The 22959-nt window shown below is 43.9% G+C and overlaps 1 protein-coding gene across 2 annotated transcripts in view; it reads right to left on the bottom strand.

The window, feature by feature from the left end:
* FOCAD (focadhesin) overlaps positions 1 to 22959 on the bottom strand; it is a 278787-nt gene that overhangs the window by 138715 nt on the left and 117113 nt on the right. The gene's annotated exons all lie outside the window — the stretch shown is intronic.

Raw genomic sequence — 22959 nt, forward strand, 5'->3', positions numbered from 1 at the left:
ATTAACAACAGTCATTCAAAACGGATACTCTGCATTATTATTTATTTCCCTTTAAAAATGAACAGTTGCCAGTGAAAGTTTATGAAGTACAAAAAAATATTTTCCAGGGCCACTTTGATTTTGTAATTTATGAAACTTGTAATTCCAACATAGAGGATTTCATTGATATGCTCTTTCTTGAAACTGCTTGGTTTTCCCCATATTTTCCCACTATTCTAACTTCCATATGTTTTCGAGTGTAAGCAATAGTGCCTTGAAAAAGTATTCATACCCCTCTTTACAAATAAATATCTAAAAAGTTTGGCATGCATTTGTATTCAGCCCCCTTTACTCCGAAAATGGAAAGAGTATGGCACAACTGCAAATCTACCAAGACATGGCCGTCCACCTAAACTGACAGGCTGGGCAAGGAGAGCATTAATCAGAGAACCAGCCAAGAGGTCCATGACAACCCTGGAGGAACTGCAGAGATCTACAGCTCAGGTGGGAGAATCTGTCCACAAGACAACTATTAGTCGTGCACTCCACAAATCTGACCTTTATGGAACAGTGACAAGAAGAAAGTCATTGTTGAAACAAAGCCATAAGATGTCCTGTTTGCAGTTTGCAAGAAGCCATGTGGGGGACACCCCAAACATGTGGAAGATGCTCTGGTCAGATGAGACCAAAATTGAACTTTTTGTCCTAAAAGCAAAACGCTATGTGTGGCAGAAAACTAACACTGCACATCACCCTGAACACACCACCCCCACCGTGAAACATGGTGGTGGCAGCATCATGTTGTGGGGATGCTTTTCTTCAGCAGGGACGGGGAAGCTGGTCAGAGTTGATGGGAAGATGGATGGAGCCAAATACAGGGCAATCTTAGAAGTAAACTTGTTAGAATCTGCAAAAGACGTGAGACTGGGCTGAAGGTTCACCTTCCAGCAGGACGATGACCCTAAACGGACCCTAAACGGACAGCCAGAGCTACAATAATTTAGATTAAAGCATATTCATGTGTTAGAATAGCCCAGTCAAAGTCCAGACCTGAATCCAACTGAGAAACTAGGCACGACTTGAAAATTACTGTTCACAGGTGCTCTCCATCCAATCTGACAGAGCTGGAGCTATTTTGCAAAGAAGAATGGGCAAAAAATTCACTCTCTAGATGTCCAAAGCTGGTAGAGATGTACCCCAAAAGCCTTGCAGCTGTAATTGCAGTGAAACGTGGTCCTACAAAAAGTATTGACTCAGGGGGGGCTGAATACAAATGCATGCCACACTTTTCAGATATTTGTAAAAAAATTGAAAACCATTTATTATTTTCCTTCCACTTCACAATTCTGTGCCACTTTGTGTTGGTCTATCACATAAAATCCCAATAAAATACACTTAAGTTTTTGGTTTTAACATGATAAAATATGGAAAATTTCAAGGGGTGTGAATACTTTTTCAAGGCACTATATGTGCAAAGACTAATCTAAAGAGAAGAGGTAGTGCTCACCAAATAAAGAGTACCGTATATACTCGAGTATAAGCCGAGTTTTTCAGCACTTTTTTTGTGCTGAAAGTACTCCCCTCGGCTTATACTCGAGTCAAGCACTTTTCTGGTGCAAAGAATTCCTTAACCGACTTTGGGGCCCCGTATCTCGGGACCACTTGGTGCTAGGAACCAAATTTGGTGTGAAAACCCAGTGGAACTAGCACTACAACATATCCAAAGCTGGGGTTCCTAGCACCAATTGGCCCAGAGATATGGGGCCCTAAAGTCGGTTCGGAAAATGTCATTCTCTGCTGCAGAAAAGTGCTTGATATTTTCCGAACCAAATTTGGGGCCAGCTTTGGATATGTTGTAGTGCTAGTTCCACTGTGTTTGCACACCAAATTTGGGGTCCCTAGCACCAAGTGGCCCCGAGATAAGGGGCCCCAAAGTCGGTCAACTGTGTCCATCTGCAGCAATGTCATTTCGGGACCCTTTGGGTCCAGAGACCCCAAATTTTGGCTGCAGCTAGGAACCCTTAACTACCAAGTTTGAAGTTCGGGGGACCTATGGCTGCAAATGGGCACAGTGAGGCATGCAAATTGACACAGTGAGGCTGCAAATGGGCATTGTTGACCCTCTTTTCCACTTACAGTAGCTGCGCATTTCTCACCCTAGGCTTATACTCGAGTCAATAAGTTTTCCCAGTTTTTGTGGTAAAATTAGGTGCCTCGGCTTATATTCGCGTCGGCTTATACTTGAGTATATACGGTATATATGAAATGCTGGAACCGCAGTGCAGTCCTTTAAATAAAATAGCTGTTGCACTGTCAAATCCTTGTCCCAGAGAAAACACACATAAAATAGGGCAGCATTAGACATTGTGATATTTATGACTAATTGTAAGGACAATTTTGTTGACAATTTTCCCATTTCTAATTCAATATAGTGAAACTAGACAGGTTTTGATGAAGTGGGCTAAAAGGGAACAAAAAGCCCCCACTAAACCAGCCTTTTTTGGATGCACAGTTGGCCCAGGGGACACAAAAGAAATGATCTGCATGCCTCCACCCACTATACTAATAAAATAAATAAACCTTTTCTTTTTGTGATGTGTTACAAAGCAATTAAGAAATAATACCTCTGCACTGCTTGTGTGTAGAACAAATCTACAGTGTATGAACTAATGTGTATAATAATGAAACTCAAACTATATATATTAGCCAAGTGTGGTTGCTGCAAACACCATACTGTGTTCCCACGAGTAATGAAATAATAAATATGAATAAGAATAAGTGTTGCCCATTACCAGAAAAAATTCACACTCAGTGCCTCTAGAATAGTTCAAAAAAAGTAAAGTAGACGTTAAAAAATGCATAATAGTCCAAATCAAATGGTAAATAAGGTGTCTAGTTTTCTTCAGTGCAGGCATCTTCAGTATGACAACATATAAACAAATGGTGTACTTCCACCCGATCGTGACACCTCAGTGCTCCCAGTATTCTCACCTCAATAAATAATCAAATCCACATTTGATTACATATAGAAATATTCCTCCATCAACGTTCACCACCTTGTAGTCTTTTTCAGTTGATTTGCATATCCTCTGGTGTTGGTCCCTTTAAGATTCACTCACTTGCGCTCATCCATAAGTTAGGGTAAAAACAAAAAAGTGACCTCTCAGTGTAATATTGTCAGCAAAAATTGCTTTATTAACCTCTTCCTGTCCGCGCTATAGCTAAATGACGGCTACAGCACGGACCTACATTGCCGGGTGGGCGTCAATAGACGTCCTCCCCTTTCCTCACTGCCTGCGGGTCACGCGCGGCACGCTCTTTGATCACCGAGTCAATGAGACTCAGGTGATCACAGATCAGAGTAAGGGGCCAATTCCGGCCCCTTACCACGTGATCAGCTGTCAGTCAATGACAGCTGACCATGTGATGTAAACAGAAGCTTGGTAATCGCGCTGACAGCGTGAGGAGAAAAAAAAAGCCAATCACCGGCTTCTGTTGAAGGGACATCAGTCCCAAAAAGGAAGAGGCATAGCTGCTTCATTTGTGCCAACCAGTACCGCCTGCCAGTGCCACCTGCCAGTGCCCACCAGTTAATATCAGTGCCACCTATCAATGCCCAAGATTACCACCTATTAATGGCCACTAGTGATGCCAATCAGTGCCTCATCATTGCCATCTAGCAGTGCTGCCTATCAGTGTCACCTACCAGTGCCCATTACTGCCACCCATCAGTGCTGCCCATCAGTGCCACCCCATCAGTGCCCATCAGTGGCGCCTTATCAGTACCCATCAGTGCCGCATATTAGTGCCCATCAGTGCAGCCTTATTAGCATACATCAATGAAGGAGAAAAATTACCTGTTTGCAAAATTTTATAACAAAATATAAAACCGTTTTGTTTTCAAAATTTTCGGTCTTTTTTCATTTTTTTAACAAAAAATAAAAAACCCAGAGGTGATCAAATACCACCAAAAGAAAGCTCTATTTGTGGGGAAAAAATTATAAAAATTTCATTTGGGTACAGTGTTACGTGACCGCGCAATTGTCATGCAAAGAGTGAGAGCGCTGAAAGCTGAAAATTGGTTTGGGCAGGAGGGGGGTTTAAGTGCCCAGTAAGCAAGTGGTTAAAGGAGTGAATCGTTTTATTAAAGGAGTAACTCTTCATCAGGGGACCCCTGATAAAGTTATGTGGGCGTGATGTAACGCGTAATGCATCCCAGACTAGAAGTGAGGTGTTGGAGATCTTTTTATGCTGAGTATATGATACCAAAGGCGTTTTTACTGCTTTTCTGATGTAAGAGTTACTCCTTTAACCACTTACCAACCGGCCCATAGCCGAATGACGGCTGCAGGGCGGTTGGATAACTCTGGGTGGACGTACTATGACGTCCTCCCAGAATTCCCCTCTTGCGCGCCCCCTGGGGCGCGCACCCGAACACATCCGTGACCCGGTAAATGGCCGCTGATCGCGGCCGTTTACCATGTGATCGAGCCGTCAAATGACGGCGGGATCACATGTAAACAGACCGGCGTCATCAGTTCCTCTCCTCCCCTCCTGTGTACCGATCGGTACACTGTGAGCGGGGAGGGGGACGGATGGATGTCTGCAGCGCTGTGGGCTGTATGTGTAGTGCCCACAGCGCTGCACAGAGACATCCATCCATCCATGCTCAGCCATCCCTCACTACTGCAATGCTGTGCAATACTCTGCATTACCCCCACAATACTCTGCAATACTCTGCAATACCCCCACAATACTCTGCAATACCCCCACAATACTCTGCAATACTCTGCAATACCCCCACAATACTCTGCAATGCCCCCACAATACTCTGCAATACTCTGCAATGCCCCCACAATACTCTGCAATACTCTGCAATGCCCCCACAATACTCTGCAATGCTGTGCAATACTCTGCAATACCCTCACAATACTCTGCAATGCTGTGCAATACTCTGCAATGCCCCCACAATACTCTGCAATGCTGTGCAATACTCTGCAATGCCCCCACAATACTCTGCAATGCTGTGCAATACTCTGCAATGCCCCCACAATACTCTGCAATGCCCCCTCCATACTCTGCAATGCCCCCCGCCATACTCTGCAATGCCCCCCGCCATACTCTGCAATGCCCCCCGCCATACTCTGCCATGCCCCCGCCATACTCCGCCATGCCCCCGCCATACCCTGCCATACCCCGCCATACTCCGCCATACCCCGCCATACTCCGCCATACCCCGCCATACCCCGCAATACCCTGCCATACCCCGCCATACTCCGCCATACCCCGCCATACCCCGCCATACCCCGCCATACTCCGCAATACCCCGCCATACTCCGCAATACCCCGCCATACTCCGCAATACCCCGCCATACCCTGCCATGCTGAGCCATGCTCAGCTGTACTCGCCCTCTGTATGTGGCCAGGCTGTGGAAGTCTCACACATGGGGTATCGCCGTACTCAGGAGGAGCAGGAGAATCTATTTTGGGGTGTCATTTTTGGTATGTACATGTTATGTGGTAGAAATATTGTATAAATGGACAACTTTGTGTTAAAAAAAAAAAAAGCGTTTTAACCACTTCCCGCCCGCCCGCCGTCATACAACGTCCTTGACTTTGTGCGGAGATATCTGAATGATGGTTGCAGCTACAGGCATCATTCAGATATCAGCTTTTTCAGCCGGCGATTCCCTACACCATAAGAACGATCATAGCAGCTGTTCCACTGCTTGATCGTTCTTACGGGAGGCGAGAGGGGACGTCCCCCCTTCCCGCCGCCTTGCGGTGCTTCTACCGACTCACCGCTACGATCGAAGCCAGGATCTTTTTTTTTTTTTTTTTTTTTTTTATTTCAGGCTTCCCAGCCTAGAGGTGAGATGTGGGGTCTTATTGACCCCATATATATCACTGTAAAGAGGACCTGTCATGCCATATTCCTATTACAAGGATGTTTATATTCCTTGTAATAGAAATAAAAGTGGTCAAAAATTTATTTTTTTTGGAAAAAAGCATCAAACTAAAATAAATAAAGTAAAATGAACAATAAAAAAAAAAAAAAATTTTAAAGCGCCCCTGTCCCTGTGTGCTCGCATGCAGAAGCGAACGCATATGTAAGTACCGCCCACATATGAAAACGGTGTTCAAACCACACATGTGAGGTATCGCTGCGATCGGTAGAGCGAGAGCAATAATTTTGGCCCTAGACCTCCTCTGTAACTCAAAACATGTAACCAGTAAAAAATTTTAAAGCGTCGCCTATGGGGATTTTTGAGTAGCAAAGTTTGGCGCCATTCCACAAGCGCGTGCAATTTTGAAGGGTGACATGTTGGGTATCTATTTACTCAGCGTAACTTCATCTTTCACATTATGCAAAAACATTGGGCTAACTTTATTATTTTGGTTTTTGTAAAGCACAAAACAGTTTTTTTTCCAAAAAAAACGCGTTAAAAAAATTGCTGCGCAAATACTGTGCGAGATAAAAAGTTGCAACGACCGCCATTGTATTCTCTAGGGTCTTTGCTAAAAAAACATATATAATGTTTTGGGGTTCTAAGTAATTTTCTAGCTAATAAATGATGATTTTTACATGTAGGAGAGAAATGTCAGAATTGGCCTGGGTGCTCCAGAACGCCTGAAGGTGCTCCCCTGCATGTTGGGCCTCTGTATGTGGCCACGCTGTGTAAAAGTCTCACACATGTGGTATCACCATACTCGGGAGTAATAGCAGAATGTGTTTTGGGGTGTAATTTGTGGTATGCATATGCGGTCTGTGAGAAATACCCTGCTAATATGACAATTTTGTGGAAAAAAAAAAAAGTAAAAAAAAAAACCTTGATTTTGCAAAGAATTGTGGGAAAAAATTACAACTTCAAAAAACTCACCATGCATCTTTCTAAATACCTTGGAATGTCTTCTTTCCAAAAAGGGGTCATTTGGGGGGTATTTGTACTTTTCTGGCATGTTAGGGTCTCAAGAAATTAGATAGGCCGTCAGTAATTCAGGTGTGATCAATTTTCAGATATTCGCACCATAGCTTTTGGACTCTATAACTTTCAAAAAGACCAAATAATATCCACCGATTTGGGTTATTTTTACCAAAGATATGTAGCGGTATAAATTTTGGCCAAAATATATGAAGAAAAATTACTAATTTGCAAAATATTATAACAGAAATGAAGAAAAATGTATTTTTTTACAGATTTTTCGGTCTTTTTTCTTTTACGGCGCAAAAAATAAAGAAACCAGCAGTGATTAAATACCACCAAAAGAAAGCTCTATTTGTGTGAAAAAAAGGACAAAAATTTCATAAAGATACAGTGTTGCATGACTGAGTAATTGTCATTCAAAATGTGAGAGCACCAAAAGCTGAAAATTGGTCTGGTTAGGAAGGGGGTTTAAGTGCCCAGTTGTCAAGTGGTTAATAAAACAATTTTTACTGACAATATTACACAATGAGAGGTCTCTATGTTTTTACCCTAACATACGGCTGAGCACATGTGAGGGAGTCCTAAAGGGACCAACACCAGAGGATATCCAAATCAACTGAAAATACTACAAGGTGGTGAACATCGATGGAGGTGTTTTGCTATATGTAATCAAAACTTAGAGCACTGACCACGATCGGGAAGTACACCATTTGTTTATATGTTGTTGCACTGAAGAAAGAAAACTAGACATTTTATTTATCATTTGATATGGACTATTATGCACTTTTTAGCACATGTGCACTTTACTTTTATTGAACTATTCTAATGCACTGAGTATGAATTGATTTCATTTGATGATTTGATAATTTTCATGAAGGATCATTTGAGGTCATTTGTTTTACAGTATTCATTTTTTCTGGTATGTGCAACACTTATTCATATTTATTATTATGTTACAAAGTGAAACATGCAGATACTTTCTGTTTGAAGGCAGCTCTACCTTTCTTTATACTGATTTACTGGAGGGGTTTGTGGTTTTCTTTAACCCATCACAACCTGTCAGTTTATACTTTCTTGTTGGTCTCCAACACCAACTGCATGGAAAACCTGGTTTCCACACACTGCACTGATGATGGGCAACAATTCGGAAATAGCCAAGTGTCTTCTGAATAATTGATTATATTCTATATGTATTGTACACCAAGGATTATGGATGCACGGTTGACCCACAAGCATAAAGGAATGATCTGAATGGCTCCATCAACTATATTAACATGAGGAGTAAACCTTTGATTTTGGGATTCTAATGGAAGTGGGACATACGGATACATTCTGCTTTACAAAGGCTCCACTTTGGTTAGTTCAGTATTGTCCACTTCTATGAAAAATCTTATTGTTTGCTATAGGAAACAAGAACAGGTTTTTTCACATTTTAAAGCTAGAGGGTCACTGTAACCATATTCACTAACAAAGGTGTGAACCAAAAGCTCAATGCCTTCAAAACTGATAGGGAGTTCTGTTTAGCATGGAAAGCCACAGTATGCATTCCAGCAAGCCAGAGGTAACCATGGACGAGAAAGGGTAAACTGCAAACACTTGCAAACCCTGAATCATCCAACAGCTGGATAAGTGCACAGGACGAATCATTAGTTTCAGACATAAGTGGACCGCTCAGGAGATGGTAAAACATGTTGCTAAGCAACTAGGGGCATTTTGCGTCCCATCTCATCCCTAAATATTCAGCAGCTAGGTCATCTGTCTAATTAATATCACAAAAGTGTGTTTTAGCACATCCTCCCCTCTGTCTTTAAACTGCATGCAATTTTCCACTGTTCATTGCTTTAGTCAATGTGTGTGAAAATGCAGTCTCTGGGAATAAAATAATAACATAAATGCTGAGTGAGAATCGTGTATGCTGACAATTGTGACATTTGCTGACAAGCACAGAATAGGTGGTAGGGAATTTTCAAGACACAGGGAGAAAATAAACACTTATGCATTTTTCACACACATTTAAATCAATACCTCCCAAGCAGTGGTGTACCAAGACTATCTGGCACCTGAAGCTTATAATTTTTTTTACTCCCATCTGTCTCATCAAAATATACTTTAAGATGCAGTAAGGTACAACAAGAGAAGGTGCAAAGTCAAAACAAATATATAGTACTTTACAAAAATTTTAGGCAGGCGTAAAAAAAATGCTGCAAATTAGGAATGCTTTCAGAAACAGAAGTGTTATTTTTATCAATTATTAAAATGGAAAGTAAATGAACAGAAGAGAAATCCAAGTCAAATCAATATTTGGTGTGATGACCCTTTGACTTCAAAACAGCATCAATTTTTCATTCTCTTAGGTACACTTACACACAGTTACTGAAAGAACTGAAAAGGTTGGTTGTTCCAAACACTATAGAGAACTAACCACAGATATTCTGTTGGTGCAAGCTGCCTCCAATCCTAGTTTTAGCGGCACTTTACCGTCGTTTTAGAGATGCTTTTTGGCCGCTAGCTGGGCGCTTTTAACCCCACTAGCGGCTGAATCAAGGACTTTCACACTGGAGTGACAGGAAAGGCGCTTTACAGGTGCTATTTTTAGTTATATAGCTCCTGTAAAGCGCCTTAGTGTGAAAGTAGCCTTAAGGACACCATCGATCCTGACCAAATCTCCACTTCCATTTGCAGAAATGCAGCCCTAAACTTGCAAGGAACCTCTACCATGCTTCACTGTTGTCTGCTGACACTCACTGGATCGCTCTCCAGCCCCTCATGAACAAACTGCTTTTGCTACAGCCAAAAATTTCAAATTTAAAACTCATCAGTCTAGAGCACCTGCTGCATTTTTTTGGACCCCCATTCCCATGTTTTTATGCATAGGACATAGAAACAAGGCTAAATGACTCAACTATGCATGAAAATATAGGAACTGGGGTGCAGAAAAAATAGGATTTTTTAAAACAGCTTACCTGTAAAATCCTTTTCTTTCGAAGGACATCACGGGACACAGAGCCTCAGTAATTACTGATGGGTTATATAGGTATCACTGGTGATTGGACACTGGCACACCCTATCAGGAAGTTCAACCCCCTATATAATCCCTCCCCCTTGCAGGGATACCTCAGTTTTGTAGCCAAGCAATATAGTGTATTAAAAGAGGGGCGGGACCTCTGTGTCCCGTGATATCCTTCGAAAGAAAAGGATTTTACAGGTAAGCTGTTTTAAAAAATCCTATTTTCTTTCTCGAACATCACGGGACACAGAGCCTCAGTAATTACTGATGGGATGTCCCAGAGCAATGCTACCTGAGGGGGGGGAACCACGACCAAGTAGGGTGCAATCAGACCTAAGGACCCTGTACCGCTGCCTGCAGCACACTACGCCCAAAGGCGATATCCTCATGCCTTCTCACATCCACCTGATAGAATCTGGTGAATGTATGAACTGAAGACCAGGTTGCGGCCTTGCAGATTTGAGCCATAGAGGCCTGGTGATGCACTGCCCAAGAAACACCAATAGCCCTTGTGGAATGTGCCCTGATCTGAAACGGAGGAATCTTTTGTCTCAAACCGTAAGCTTGAATGATCAACTGTCGAATCCATTTAGAAATGGTAGCTTTTGACGCTGCCTGTCCTCTATTGGGACCCTCTGGCAGCACAAACAAAACATCCGTCCTGCGGATCTGAGCAGTTGCCCCTAGATAGGCCTTAACTGCTCTTACTACATCCAACGAATGTAGAGATCTCTCTTCCGGAGAACAGGGACCTGGAAAAAAAGAAGGTAGAACAATGTCTTGGTTTAAATGAAAATCAGAAACCACCTTCGGTAAAAAACTAGGATGAGGGCGTAGTACCACTCTATCCTTGTGTATAATCAAATAAGGCTCCTTACAGGAAAGAGCTGCTAATTCTGATACTCTTCTAGCAGAAGAGATGGCCACCAGAAAAATTAATTTCCTTGTCAACAAGACCAAAGGAATCTGACTTATTGGTTATTCTGTAACACATGTACAAACCTTTCTATTGTTTCCAAGAGGCCCTAAGCTTTTTTGGTCCTTGTGAATCAATAAAAGTGGCGCTAAATGACAGTATCTATACTGTCTAGTATAAACTAAAGTGATCTAGTGCTGTAGCAAAGAATGTATATAAATAAATCATGAGTAAAAAACAATCATACAAAATCTCATCGGTGTACAAAAAATCGTGACAATCTCCATAAAAGTGTACCATACACACAGCAATTTATATTGCAAAATGATATTAAACGTGAGATATAGGTAATTTAGTCCATAAAGATTCCACAGACAGGACACCGTGAAGGAAATGTGCAGTATCTGGAAACAGTCCACCAATTCACTCAGTGTTGGTGATTCCTCTCCCCTTAAATTCAACACTCACCAGCTCAATATGCCTCACACTCTCGTGTTTTGGCAATAAGGAATAGGTATATAGTTGGTCAATTGAAGGTAAAAGGATCCAGATTCTTTATTTATCCAAGTGTCACCTCAATTCATAAAAAGAACTCAAAATAGTGTGATACCGTAAAACATATAAAATTTATTCAACTTTAAAACTTCAATCATTACACTCACAAGAAAAACTCTTGATTCAAGCCAAACTGACACTGCAAATCAAATCCAAATCAAACTCAATCCTCCTCTGTGAAACGCCCAGCACCACTGTGGAAATGAGGGTCACGGCGGACCTCAAGAAGCAGCGTTGGATAAGTTCTCACCCCTCTTCGCTGACACTCTGCTGATGTGGATCACCTACTGACATCCAAGCCCAGGAGGCAGCTCCTCTATTGCGTTTGAAGGCTCCCGCCGGTGCACGGAGATCCAAAACCACGTCCCGTCCGTCACTAACTGTTACTGATAGGTGCCGTACAGCCACGCCCCGACATGTTTCGTCATATCAGACTTCCTCATGGGATTGGCTGTACGGCACGGCACCTCCTACCCTTATACTCATCACGTCTTTCGACGTAATAGCATGCAAATCAGTATTCACGTTCCCAGATGTCCCCGCGGCCCCCAAAAGCAGCGATGCTGGGCCGATCACATACACCAGAGAACAAATTAACTACAAAATGTCTCAAGAGTGCCGAAGCAAATATAATCCAATATATTGCATAGATCGAATTACAGAAAATCAGAAGTTGCAAACCAGAGGAAAAAAACTTTGAATGTTAAACCTCATTCATGGAGTCCTAGTTGACAATGTACAAACGTCCTATTTTTAGAACATTCCCCATATAGTGTGTAAAATCATTTACCTAGAGGTGTTACATAATGGACTCACCCTAACAGTTTGTCACATATGGTCAGACCATGCAACCCATACACTAACCGATCATGTCTGTAGATCGGGACATTTCCCTAAACATACCCCTCATTACCCCTGACTAATAGTGAAACCTCAAATGAGTATAATCATAACTCCTTACTTAAATCTATATTATATATTGTCTATGGTGGATAGAAAATATAAACAATTAGTGAATCGTTATAAACCACTAAAGAGCCATCATGCTGTTGACCAGCAACGAAGCCCTCTAGTGGTAAAAGTGAAAAGTGTCTCCTTAATGTTTCAAAAATAAATTCAATTAAATTAAACCACACAATTACCACCCCCTGTGGCAAGTTTAACCCCCTAAATTTACTAGTGAGCCCAATCAGTGTGAACTCTAATAATTGTGCAATGTGCCTCAAACATATAAGCACTAAAGTATCCATTAGCCGATATTTCGGGCAAAGCTTATGTAAAAAATCCTGAAAAAAACTGTGTATCTAGACAATCATCATGTGCAGTGAAATCTATAGAGGAATATATAGAGAAATGTGTAGAAAAGTTCCCTTGGGTATATTGTTCAAACATCACTAATGAAGCAGTTCAAGTCTACCTCAATATTAAGGCCCCTAGGGGCAAGGCTCTTCAGACGAAATATCCATAGGGTCTCTCTTTGTGAGAGGTCCCTAACCCTATTAGACCCTCTCCAAGCTGGATATACACAATCTAATCCACAAAATTGTGCTAGGGAGGGGTCTTGGTGATGTTTCTCTCTGAAGTGTAAAGATACACTGTGGTATTTATAGCCATTTTTGATGTTCGTGAGATGCTCAGATATTCGGACTCGGAGTAGTCGTTTCGTCCGTCCAACATACAGTAACCCACACGGGCACCATAAAAGGTAGACGACGTGTGAAGAATTGCACGAGATATATTCCTTAATCTCAAAGATTTTCTGGTCTGTGCTAGTGACAGCTGTCATCCCCCTATTGGAGACCCGCACAGTTCTGCAACACACACACTTCCTACATGGGTAAAATCCCTGTAGGTCAATCCTTAAAGCGAAGAGGGGTGAGAACTTATCCAACGCTGCTTCTTGAGGTCCGCCGTGACCCTCATTTCCACAGTGGTGCTGGGCGTTTCACAGAGGAGGATTGAGTTTGATTTGGATTTGATTTGCAGTGTCAGTTTGGCTTGAATCAAGAGTTTTTCTTGTGAGTGTAATGATTGAAGTTTTAAAGTTGAATACATTTTATATGTTTTACGGTATCACACTATTTTGAGTTCTTTTTATGAATTGAGGTGACACTTGGATAAATAAAGAATCTGGATCCTTTTACCTTCAATTGACCAACTATATACCTATGCCTTATTGCCAAAACACGAGAGTGTGAGGCATATTGAGCTGGTGAGTGTTGAATTTAAGGGGAGAGGAATCACCAACACTGAGTGAATTGGTGGACTGTTTCCAGATACTGCACATTTCCTTCACGGTGTCCTGTCTGTGGAATCTTTATGGACTAAATTACCTATATCTCACGTTTAATATCATTTTGCAATATAAATTGCTGTGTGTATGGTACACTTTTATGGAGATTGTCACGATTTTTTGTACACCGATGAGATTTTGTATGATTGTTTTTTACTCATGATTTATTTATATACATTCTTTGCTACAGCACTAGATCACTTTAGTTTATACTAGACAGTATAGATACTGTCATTTAGCGCCACTTTTATTGATTCACAAGGACCAAAAAAGCTTAGGGCCTCTTGGAAACAATAGAAAGGTTTGTACAGTTTATTTTACTTTTAAAGTGGCAGCTTTATAGTAATTTCATTAGGACGTTTTCTTCTGTAGGGGGTTAGCACCCCTTTGCCTGGCATTTGAGCGCAGTGGTGAAAACTCGAGAGGGGCGTATAGATTTGAGTTTTCTCATTTGTCACATATTCTGTAACACAGCCAGGACCAAGTTCAAGTCCCAGGGGTTTAGGGGCGCTTTAACCGGAGGATTAAGACGCATCACCCCCTGCATAAAGTTTCGGACCAAAGAATTCGAAGCAAGTGGCCGCTGAAATAATACTGATAAAGCAGAGACCTGGCCCTTGATGGTACTCAAGGCCAGCTTCATCTCTAATCCTAATTGTAGAAAATCAAGAATTCTACCTATGACATATTTCCTGGGATGCCAAACCTCTGGATTCACAGCAGGTTATATAAGCTTTCCAGACTCTATGATAAATCATCCTGGAAGCTGGCTTCCTTGCATTAATCAAGGTAGATATGACAGGACCCGACAGCCCACGACTCTTCAGAACGTGGGTCTCAATAGCCAAACCATCAAATTTAGCGTTTGTAAGGCAGGATGGAACACTGGACCTTGAGATAACAGGTCTGGGCGTACCGGTAGTGTCCACGGGGAACCTACTGTCATCCTTACTATTTCTGCATACCAAGTCCTTCTGGGCCAAGCGGGGGCCACCAGAAGTACCGACTTCCTTTCCTGCCTGATCCTGCGAAGGAGTCGTGGTAGTAGCAGAATAGGCGGGAATGCGTAAATCAGTGAGAACCGATGCCATGGAATCACCAACGCATCCGTCCCGCATGCAAGAGGATCTTTTGTCCTTGCCACAAATCTGTCTTTTTGTTGAATCGGGATGCAAAGAGATCTACATCTGGAACCCCCCATCTTTGGCATATGGCCCAAAAGACGTCGGGATGCAGAGACCATTCCCCTGGAAGTAACTGCTGGCGACTTAGATAGTCCGCCTGCCAATTCTCTATTCCCGGGATGAAAACTGCCGATATGCATGGCACATGCATCTCTGCCCAGACTAAGATCTGGTTCACCTCTTTTTGAGCAGCTCGGCTCCGGGTGCCTCCCTGATGATTGACATAAGCCACTGCTGTGGCATTGTCGGACTGGATCCTGACCGGACAACCCTGTAGCCTGATAGTCCAGGCCTTTAGAGCTAGATGTATCGCCCGGATCTCCAGAATGTTGATGGGTAAGGTCCTCTCTGTCTTGGACCATACCCCTTGGACCGCAGCCTGTTCCAGAACTGCTCCCCAACCTGACAGACTGGCATCTGTTGTTACCACCGTCCAGGTAACCGGTAGAAAGGATTTCCCCTTCTGCAGGTTTTCGGGTATGAGCCACCAATTGAGGCTCTGACGCACCGCATGCGACAGGTGCATCGGAAAGTCTAATGCCTGAACTTTCCTGTTCCAGGTCGACAGAATACTGTGTTGCAGCATTCTTGAGTGAAACTGAGCATAGGGAACTGCTTCGAATGAAGACACCATCTTCCCTAGTAGCCTCATACAAAGGCGGACTGAGGGACCCTTCTTGGTCCTTACTGTCAGAATCAGCTCTCTCAAAGCAGTGATCTTTGCCTGGGGTAGAAATATTTTCTCCTGGCCTGTATCTATAATCAGACCTAAATACTCCAGTCTTCTTACTGGTTTTAGGAAAGACTTTTCTAAGTTGAGGATCCAACCCAGGTGTTCTAGATACCTGACTGTGGTCCTCAAGTTTCCATTCAAAGAGGCTACCGACCGGTCTATCAAGAGCAGGTCGTCTAGGTATGCTATGACAGCTATACCCTGAGCCCTTAATCTGGCCAAAGGAGGAGCCAAGATCTTTGTGAACACTGGAGGTGCAGTGGCTATCCCGAAAGGCAGAGCCACAAACTGGAAATGGCGCCCTCCTACCTCGAAGCGCAGAAACTTCTGATGAGCAGGAAAAATGGGCACATGCAGATATGCATCTCTGATGTCTATTGATGCCAGAAATTCTCCTCCCTGCAGGGTGGGAACTACTGTTCGAATTGATTCCATGCGGAAGGATTGAATCCTTAGGAATCGGTTCAGATCCCTTAAGTCCAGAATGGGCCTGACATCCCCATTTGGCTTTTGGACCATAAAAAGGTTGGAATAGAAGCCCAATCCCTGGTCCTTTGCGGGAACTATCATAATGACCTCCTGCGACAAAAGTCGCTCTAACGCTAGAAAGGAGCGACTGCTTTTTCTCTGGGTCTCTGGGAACACTTGATCTGAGGAACCGAGGAGAGGGGAATTCCTGAAACTCCAGCTTGTACCCTAAGGTTACCGTGGAGATTACCCATCTGTCCTGGAAGTCCTCCTGCCAGAGCTCTGAGAACTGTCGCAGTCTTCCCCCCACTCGAGTGAGCGGGGGCGCCCCCTCATGCAGAGGTCTTAGTGTTTTGCCTAGTAGGCTTCTTTCCCCAGGACTTCTTTTGTCCCTGGGGTTGACTCTTGTCTCTGGACCCCGATGGAGACGGCCGTCGAGACTGCCTGGAGGCTGAAGCCCCCGGCGCTGGGGAAAGAGTCCGTTTGAAAGAGGGACGCTTACTCTTCTTCTTGACAGGTAAGAGAGTGCTTTTCCCACAAGAGATTCTCTTGATATAGTTATCCAAGTCCTCTCCAAACAACCTTGCACCACGAAATGGAAACCCAGCCAGTAGCTTCTTACATGGTGCTTCGGCTGACCAATTTTTCAACCATAGGATTCTACGTATATGCACAAAACCCCAGTGAAAGACGGGAGGTTTGCAGGATAGAATCTCTAATGGCGTCAACCACAAAGCATAAGGCCCCTGGAAGGTTAGCAAACCCCTGGGCCTGCTGTTCAGGTAATACTTTGATGACCTGCTTAACATGGTCTCTTAAGTATTGACAGACTCCAATCGCTGCTACTGCAGGTTGGGCCACTGATCCTGCTAAGGAGAAAACATCCTTCAATAGGGATTCCATCCTTTTATCTACAGGATCCCTGAGCATCTGAGCATTGTCTACAGGACAAGTCAGGCTATTATTTACGGAGGAAATGGCGGCATCAATAGCCGGTATTCCCCACATTTTAATAAACTTTTCTTTCATCGGATAAAGTGTTGAAAACTTTCTCGGCGGAAAAAAACGTTTGTCTGGGTGATCCCACTCAGAATAAATGAGCTTTTCAAGTAAAGTATGAACAGGAAAAGCATGTGCTGCTTGGAAAGGTTTCCGTGACCCCAAAGCAGACGACGATTCTTTAGCAGTTTCAGGTATGGGCAACTTAAATGTGGAGCGGACCAATCCAGTAAGGATCTGTACTAAGACTTTCTCCTCTTGGGAAGTCGCAGAGAGTCCCTCTCCACCTGATTCCTCCGAAGAGGAATCATCCGTCCCATCCTGATCCTCTGAAAGGGATTCATCTCCTTTATCCCAGAGCTCCTCTGTCTGAGGGTCTTGGGGAACAGAGGAAAGCCTAGTGCGTTTTCTTCCACTGAGTGAAGACGTAATCACGGCCATTAATATTTCCTCTAGACCATTAATGGTTGAGGAAAAAACCTCTTGTGTAATATATACAGGGGCTGAAGTGCCAGAAGCAGGTGTAGCCCCTGACCCCGATGGCTCTCCCTGGCTAGCCGTCCCTGGCCCATCTTTAGGGGGGGGAGGATGCTGCCGACAGGGGGCCCTCAGAACCTGAACGAGATCCCCTAGTGTCTCTGGTTCCTGGGGTGCTTGAACCTCTTCTACCCATAGTGCAAAGCAACAAGGTGTGAGGCATACAAATGAACACTGCCCGCTGAGTGATGTAGTCTGGCTAAAAGCCTTGCTACCCAATGCTCAGTCTGGTGTTACTTCAGTAAATGCTGCCTAGGAGAATGCTTGTGTCCCACCTTACATGCGACCGTCAGCTCTGTGTCTCTCAGAAGGCTGTGTGCACCTGTACAGAGTGCCTTTAATAGCCTGCAGCTGGCCTGAGTGGGAGTCTAAGCACCTGTGCTGACGTCCCGCCCCCTCCTCTACCGCCCCCCCCCCGAGTTTTGAAAAAAAACGAGCGCTTCCCGCGCTGGCCAACTCTCCTGTCATGCTTCTGGAGAAAGGCTGGGGATGGGGGGGGGGGAGGCTGGTAACAAGATCTGCCTGAACGGCTATCTTCAGAGATGGTGGCCATTAGGCTGCAGAGCCCGGGTGGTATAACCACTTTCTAGACCCCTGTGGCCCCTCTCTAGCCTGGGGGGAACATTCAAACATGAGAAATCCCCCCTTCCATCTTACCTTGCAGCCGGCTTGAGGTGCTGGGACATAAACAGTGATGAAAAAACACTGAGACAGACAGTCAGCATGTGCAGGTTTGTGCTCTTGGCAGCCCCCGGTGGTCACAATAGGCATAGCATGCATTTACCTTAAAGGAGAAAAGCCACTAGAACTCAAAAATTCTGTGGAATCTCCTCTTACCTTATCCAGCTGCAGGGTGCTGTTTACACAGACCCAATCTTCACCTCTCACGGTGGGCTCCGTTTGAAAAAACCGTCAGAGACTGGGGCCCCCTATGAATAGGGGGATCCAACAGTTCTGGGACCGTAAAGCACCTCGCCAGAAATTAGGAAGTTTAAAGCCATTTTCTGATCTGCGGGGTCCAGCTCTCTAAAAAGAGAACCATTACGGGTAAAACCTTGTTTCTTCGGACACGAGGCCCGGGTACCATTCAATTCGGCCATGAAAAGACACTTTGAATGGATCCGGTTCGCCTGGCTTGCCCCAGTATAGGATCTTAGGATATTCCCTTTGGAGCTCAGCACAGGACATCTTTACACGTCCATCACCTAAGACACTGGCGTAAAAACTGAGGTATCCCTGCAAGGGGGAGGGATTATATAGGGGGTTGAACTTCCTGATAGGGTGTGCCAGTGTCCAATCACCAGTGATACCTATATAACCCATCAGTAATTACTGAGGCTCTATGTCCCGTGATGTTCGAGAAAGAAATGGCAGCAGGTGCTCCGAACTGAGTCAAAATATCAGTGTTACGAATAAGGAATCCTGGAAGTAATGGTTTGGCTCCCACAGAGCCCAGATCATCGAGTCTGTCTGGGATAACATGAAGAGCCAGAAGAATTTGAGGCAGCCTACATCCACAAAAGATCTGTGGTTAGTTCTCTAAGGTGTTTGGAACAACCTAACTGCAGGGTACTTTCAAAAATTGTGTGCAAGTGTACCTAGAAGAATTGATGTCGTTTTGAAGGCAAAGAATGGTCACACCAAATCTTGATTTGATTTGGATATTTCTTCCATTCATTTACTTTCCATTTTGTTAATTGACAGCTTACCTGTAAAATCTTTTACTTTGAAGTACATCACGGGACACAGAGCCATAGTAATTACTATGTGGGTTATAGGCCACCTTCAAGTGATGGACATTTGCACACCCTAAGACAGGAAGTTCACTCCCTTTATAACCCCTCCCACTACTGGGAGTACCTCAGTTTTTGTAGCAAAGCAATACACGTGTATACCAGAAAGAGGGGAGGGACCTCTGTGTCCCGTGATGTATTTCAAAGAAAAGAACTTTACAGGTAAGCTGTTATAAAAATCCTATTTTCTTAATCGTACATCACGGGACACAAAGCCATAGTAATTACTATGTGGGATGTCCCGGAGCAATGCTAACTGAGGGGAGGGAGACACACAACAGAATTAGAATTAGGGCAACATGAGACGAGAGGAGTTATACTGCTGCCTGCAGCACACTACACCCAAAGGCAATATCCTCATGCCTTTTCACATTCACCTGATAAAATCTTCTAAATGTATGGACTGAAGACCATGGAAGCTTGGTGATGCACTCCCACAAAGCACTAACAGTGCGCTTTTGATTTGAGAGGGTGGAATCCTCCTCTTTAAACCATAAGACTGAACAGTTACTTGCTGAATCCATTTAGAAATAGTAGATTTCGATGCTGCCTGTCCACTTCTAGGACCTTCAGGCAACACAACAAACCATTTGTTTTTTTAATCTGAGCAGTCGCCTTCAAGTAGACCTTGAGTGCTCTCACCACATCAAGAGAATGTAGTAATTTTCCTTCCGTAGAACAGGTTCTGGAAAAAATGAAGGTAGAACAATATCCTAGTTCGGATTAAAAACTAGACACTACCTTCGGTAGAAAGTTAGGATGAGGGCGCAATACTACCTTATCCTTGTAAATAATCAAATATTGCTCTTTACAAGAAAGAGCAACCAACTCCGATACCCTTCTTGCAGAAGTTATGGCTACCAGAAAATTAGTTTCCTTCCAAGTCCCAAGGTTTCAGGGGTGACTTAACTGGGGGATTAAGCTGCGTTACCCCCTGAATAAGCTACGAACCAAAGAATGCGAAGCAAGTGGTTGTTGAAATAATACCGATAAAGCCGAAATCTGGCCTTTGATAGTACGCAAGGCCAGCTTCATTTCTAACTCCATCTACAGAAACTCAAGGATTCTACCTATAACATACTTCCTGGGGTGGCAATCCCTGGATTCACACCAGGAGACATATGCCTTCCTCTATAATATATGATTCTGGAGGCCAGCTTCCTTGCATTAATCAAGGTAGATACCACTGAACCTGACAGCCCACGCTTCTTCAGAATATGGGTCTCAATAGCCAAACCGTTAAATTTAGCGTTTGTAAGGTAGGATGGAATACCGGACCATGCGAGAGAAGGTCTGGACGTGGTGGTAGGGTCCATAGGTCCCCTACCATAATCCTTATGATCTCTGCATACCAAGATCTTCTGGCCCACAAAAATCACTGATCTCCCTTCCTGCTTGATCCTGCAAAGCAGTCGTGGAAGCAGCAGAATAGGAGGAAATGCATAAATCAGTGAGAACTGATTCCATGGGAACACCAAGGCATCTGTTCCGCATGCTAGTGGATCCCTTGTTCTTGACACAAAGTTGTCGATTTTCTTGTTGAATCTGGACGCAAATAGATCTACGTCTGGGATCCCCCATCTTCGGCATATTGCCAGGAAGATATTGGGTTGAAGGGAACATTCTCCCGGGAACAACTACTGGCGACTCAAGTAGTCCGCCTGCCAATTTTCTATTTCCGGAATGAAAACTGCCGAAAGGCAAAGTACACTGTTTTCTGCCCAAGTTAAGATATAATTCACCACTCTCTAGGCCGCACAACTTGTCGTGCCCCCTTGGTGATTGATATAGGCCACTGCTGTGGTACTGTCGGATTGGATCAGGACAATTCAGTAACCTGAACATCCAGGCCCTCAGGGCCAAGTGCGCTGCCCGGATCTCTAGAGTGTTGATGAGCAAGGTAATTTTTGATCTGGACTATTTCCTTTGGACAGTCGCTTCTTCCCGGACTGTTCCCCAACTCAAAAGGCTGGCACCTGCTGTTACCATCTTCCAAGTAGCTGGTAGGAAAGATTTTCCCTTCTGCAGATTCTTGGTTATCAACAATCAACTGAGGCTCTAGTGCACCCTGGAGACAGACACATTGGGAAATCTAGAGCTTGGACTTACTTGTTCCAAGCTGACAAAATACTGTTTTGCAGCAGCCTCAAATGAGACTGAGCATAAGGAACGGCCTCAAATGAAGCCACCATCTTTCCCAACAACCTCATGCAAAGTGGAATAGAAGGATACTTCTTTGCTTTGACCATCTGAATCAGTTACTTTATGGCACTGATCTTTGCCTGGGGCAAGAAAACCTTTTTCTGGGCTATATTAATGATCAGACCCAAGTATTCCAATCCCCTTGAAAGTTTTTTAAGGAGGATTACTCTAGGTTGAGAATCCGACCTTGCTATTCCAGGTAGTTGACTGTAGATCATACTTTGGTCTAAGCGGGCTACTGACTGGTCTATCAATAGCAGATCGTCTAGGTAAGCTATAATCATTATACCTTGGGGCCTTACTCCAGCTATAGGAGGGGCCAGACCTTTGTAAATACTCGAGGTGCAGTAGCTAGACCGAAAGGCAGAGCTACAAACTGAAAAAGAAGATTTTCTACTTCGAAACATAGATATTTCTGGTGAGTGGGAAATATAGGTACATGAAGGTATGCATCCCTGATGACTATTGATGCCAGAAGTTCTCCACCTTGTAGGACAGAGACTACTGATCAGATTGACTCCATGCGGAAAGAACGGATATTCAGAAACCTTTGAGAACCTTTGATCTTTGAGATCTAGAATGGGTCTGACATACTCATTTGGTTTTGGTACCGTGAAAAGGTTTAAATAAAACCCCAATCCATACTCTTGCATGGGAACCACTAAGATCAGTCTTTTGAGACAACAGATGGTCCAATGCTTGAAAGAGACTTCTTTTCCTCTGGAGTCTGAGAAAACGAGGAGATGGGGACTTTCGGAACTCGAGTTTGTACCCTCAAGTTATTGAGGAAGTCACCCATCTGCAGCCCACCGCACCTGGCATTCCTAGACGGTCTCCCATCCAGGTACTGGCCAGGCCCTACCCTGCTTAGCCTCTGAGATCAGACGCTTTCAGGGTAATGTTGCCACAGGCTCCAACACTCTTCCTGCCAGACCCTTGAGAACTGTGGAAGACTCCCCCCCCACTTGAGCGAGCGGGGGTGCCCCCTCATAAGAAGGCTTCAGTTTCCTTCTTGAACTTGAAGGCGGAGGCCGTCGTGACTGCCTGGAAGCAGATGCTCCTGGCACTGGAGAACGAGCTTGTTTAAATGAAATATGTTTACTCCTCTTTCAAATTAGCAAAAGGATACTTTTTCCGCCAAAAACTTTTTTGGATGTATTTATCCAATCATTCCTAAACAGCCGTTCACTGTGAAAAGGAAAACTAGCCAGGAGCTTTGCATGACGCTTCAGCTGACCAACTTTTCAACCATAAGATTCTGTGCCTATGCACCAGCCAAGCGTAAGGCACGAGGCTTGAAGACTAGAATCTATAATGGCATCTATTGCCAAACATAATGCCGCTGGTAACTCGGCTAAATCCTGGGC

This window comes from Aquarana catesbeiana, linkage group LG01 (assembly GCF_042186555.1).
Source record: "Aquarana catesbeiana isolate 2022-GZ linkage group LG01, ASM4218655v1, whole genome shotgun sequence".
Taxonomy (NCBI): Eukaryota; Metazoa; Chordata; class Amphibia; order Anura; family Ranidae; genus Aquarana; species Aquarana catesbeiana.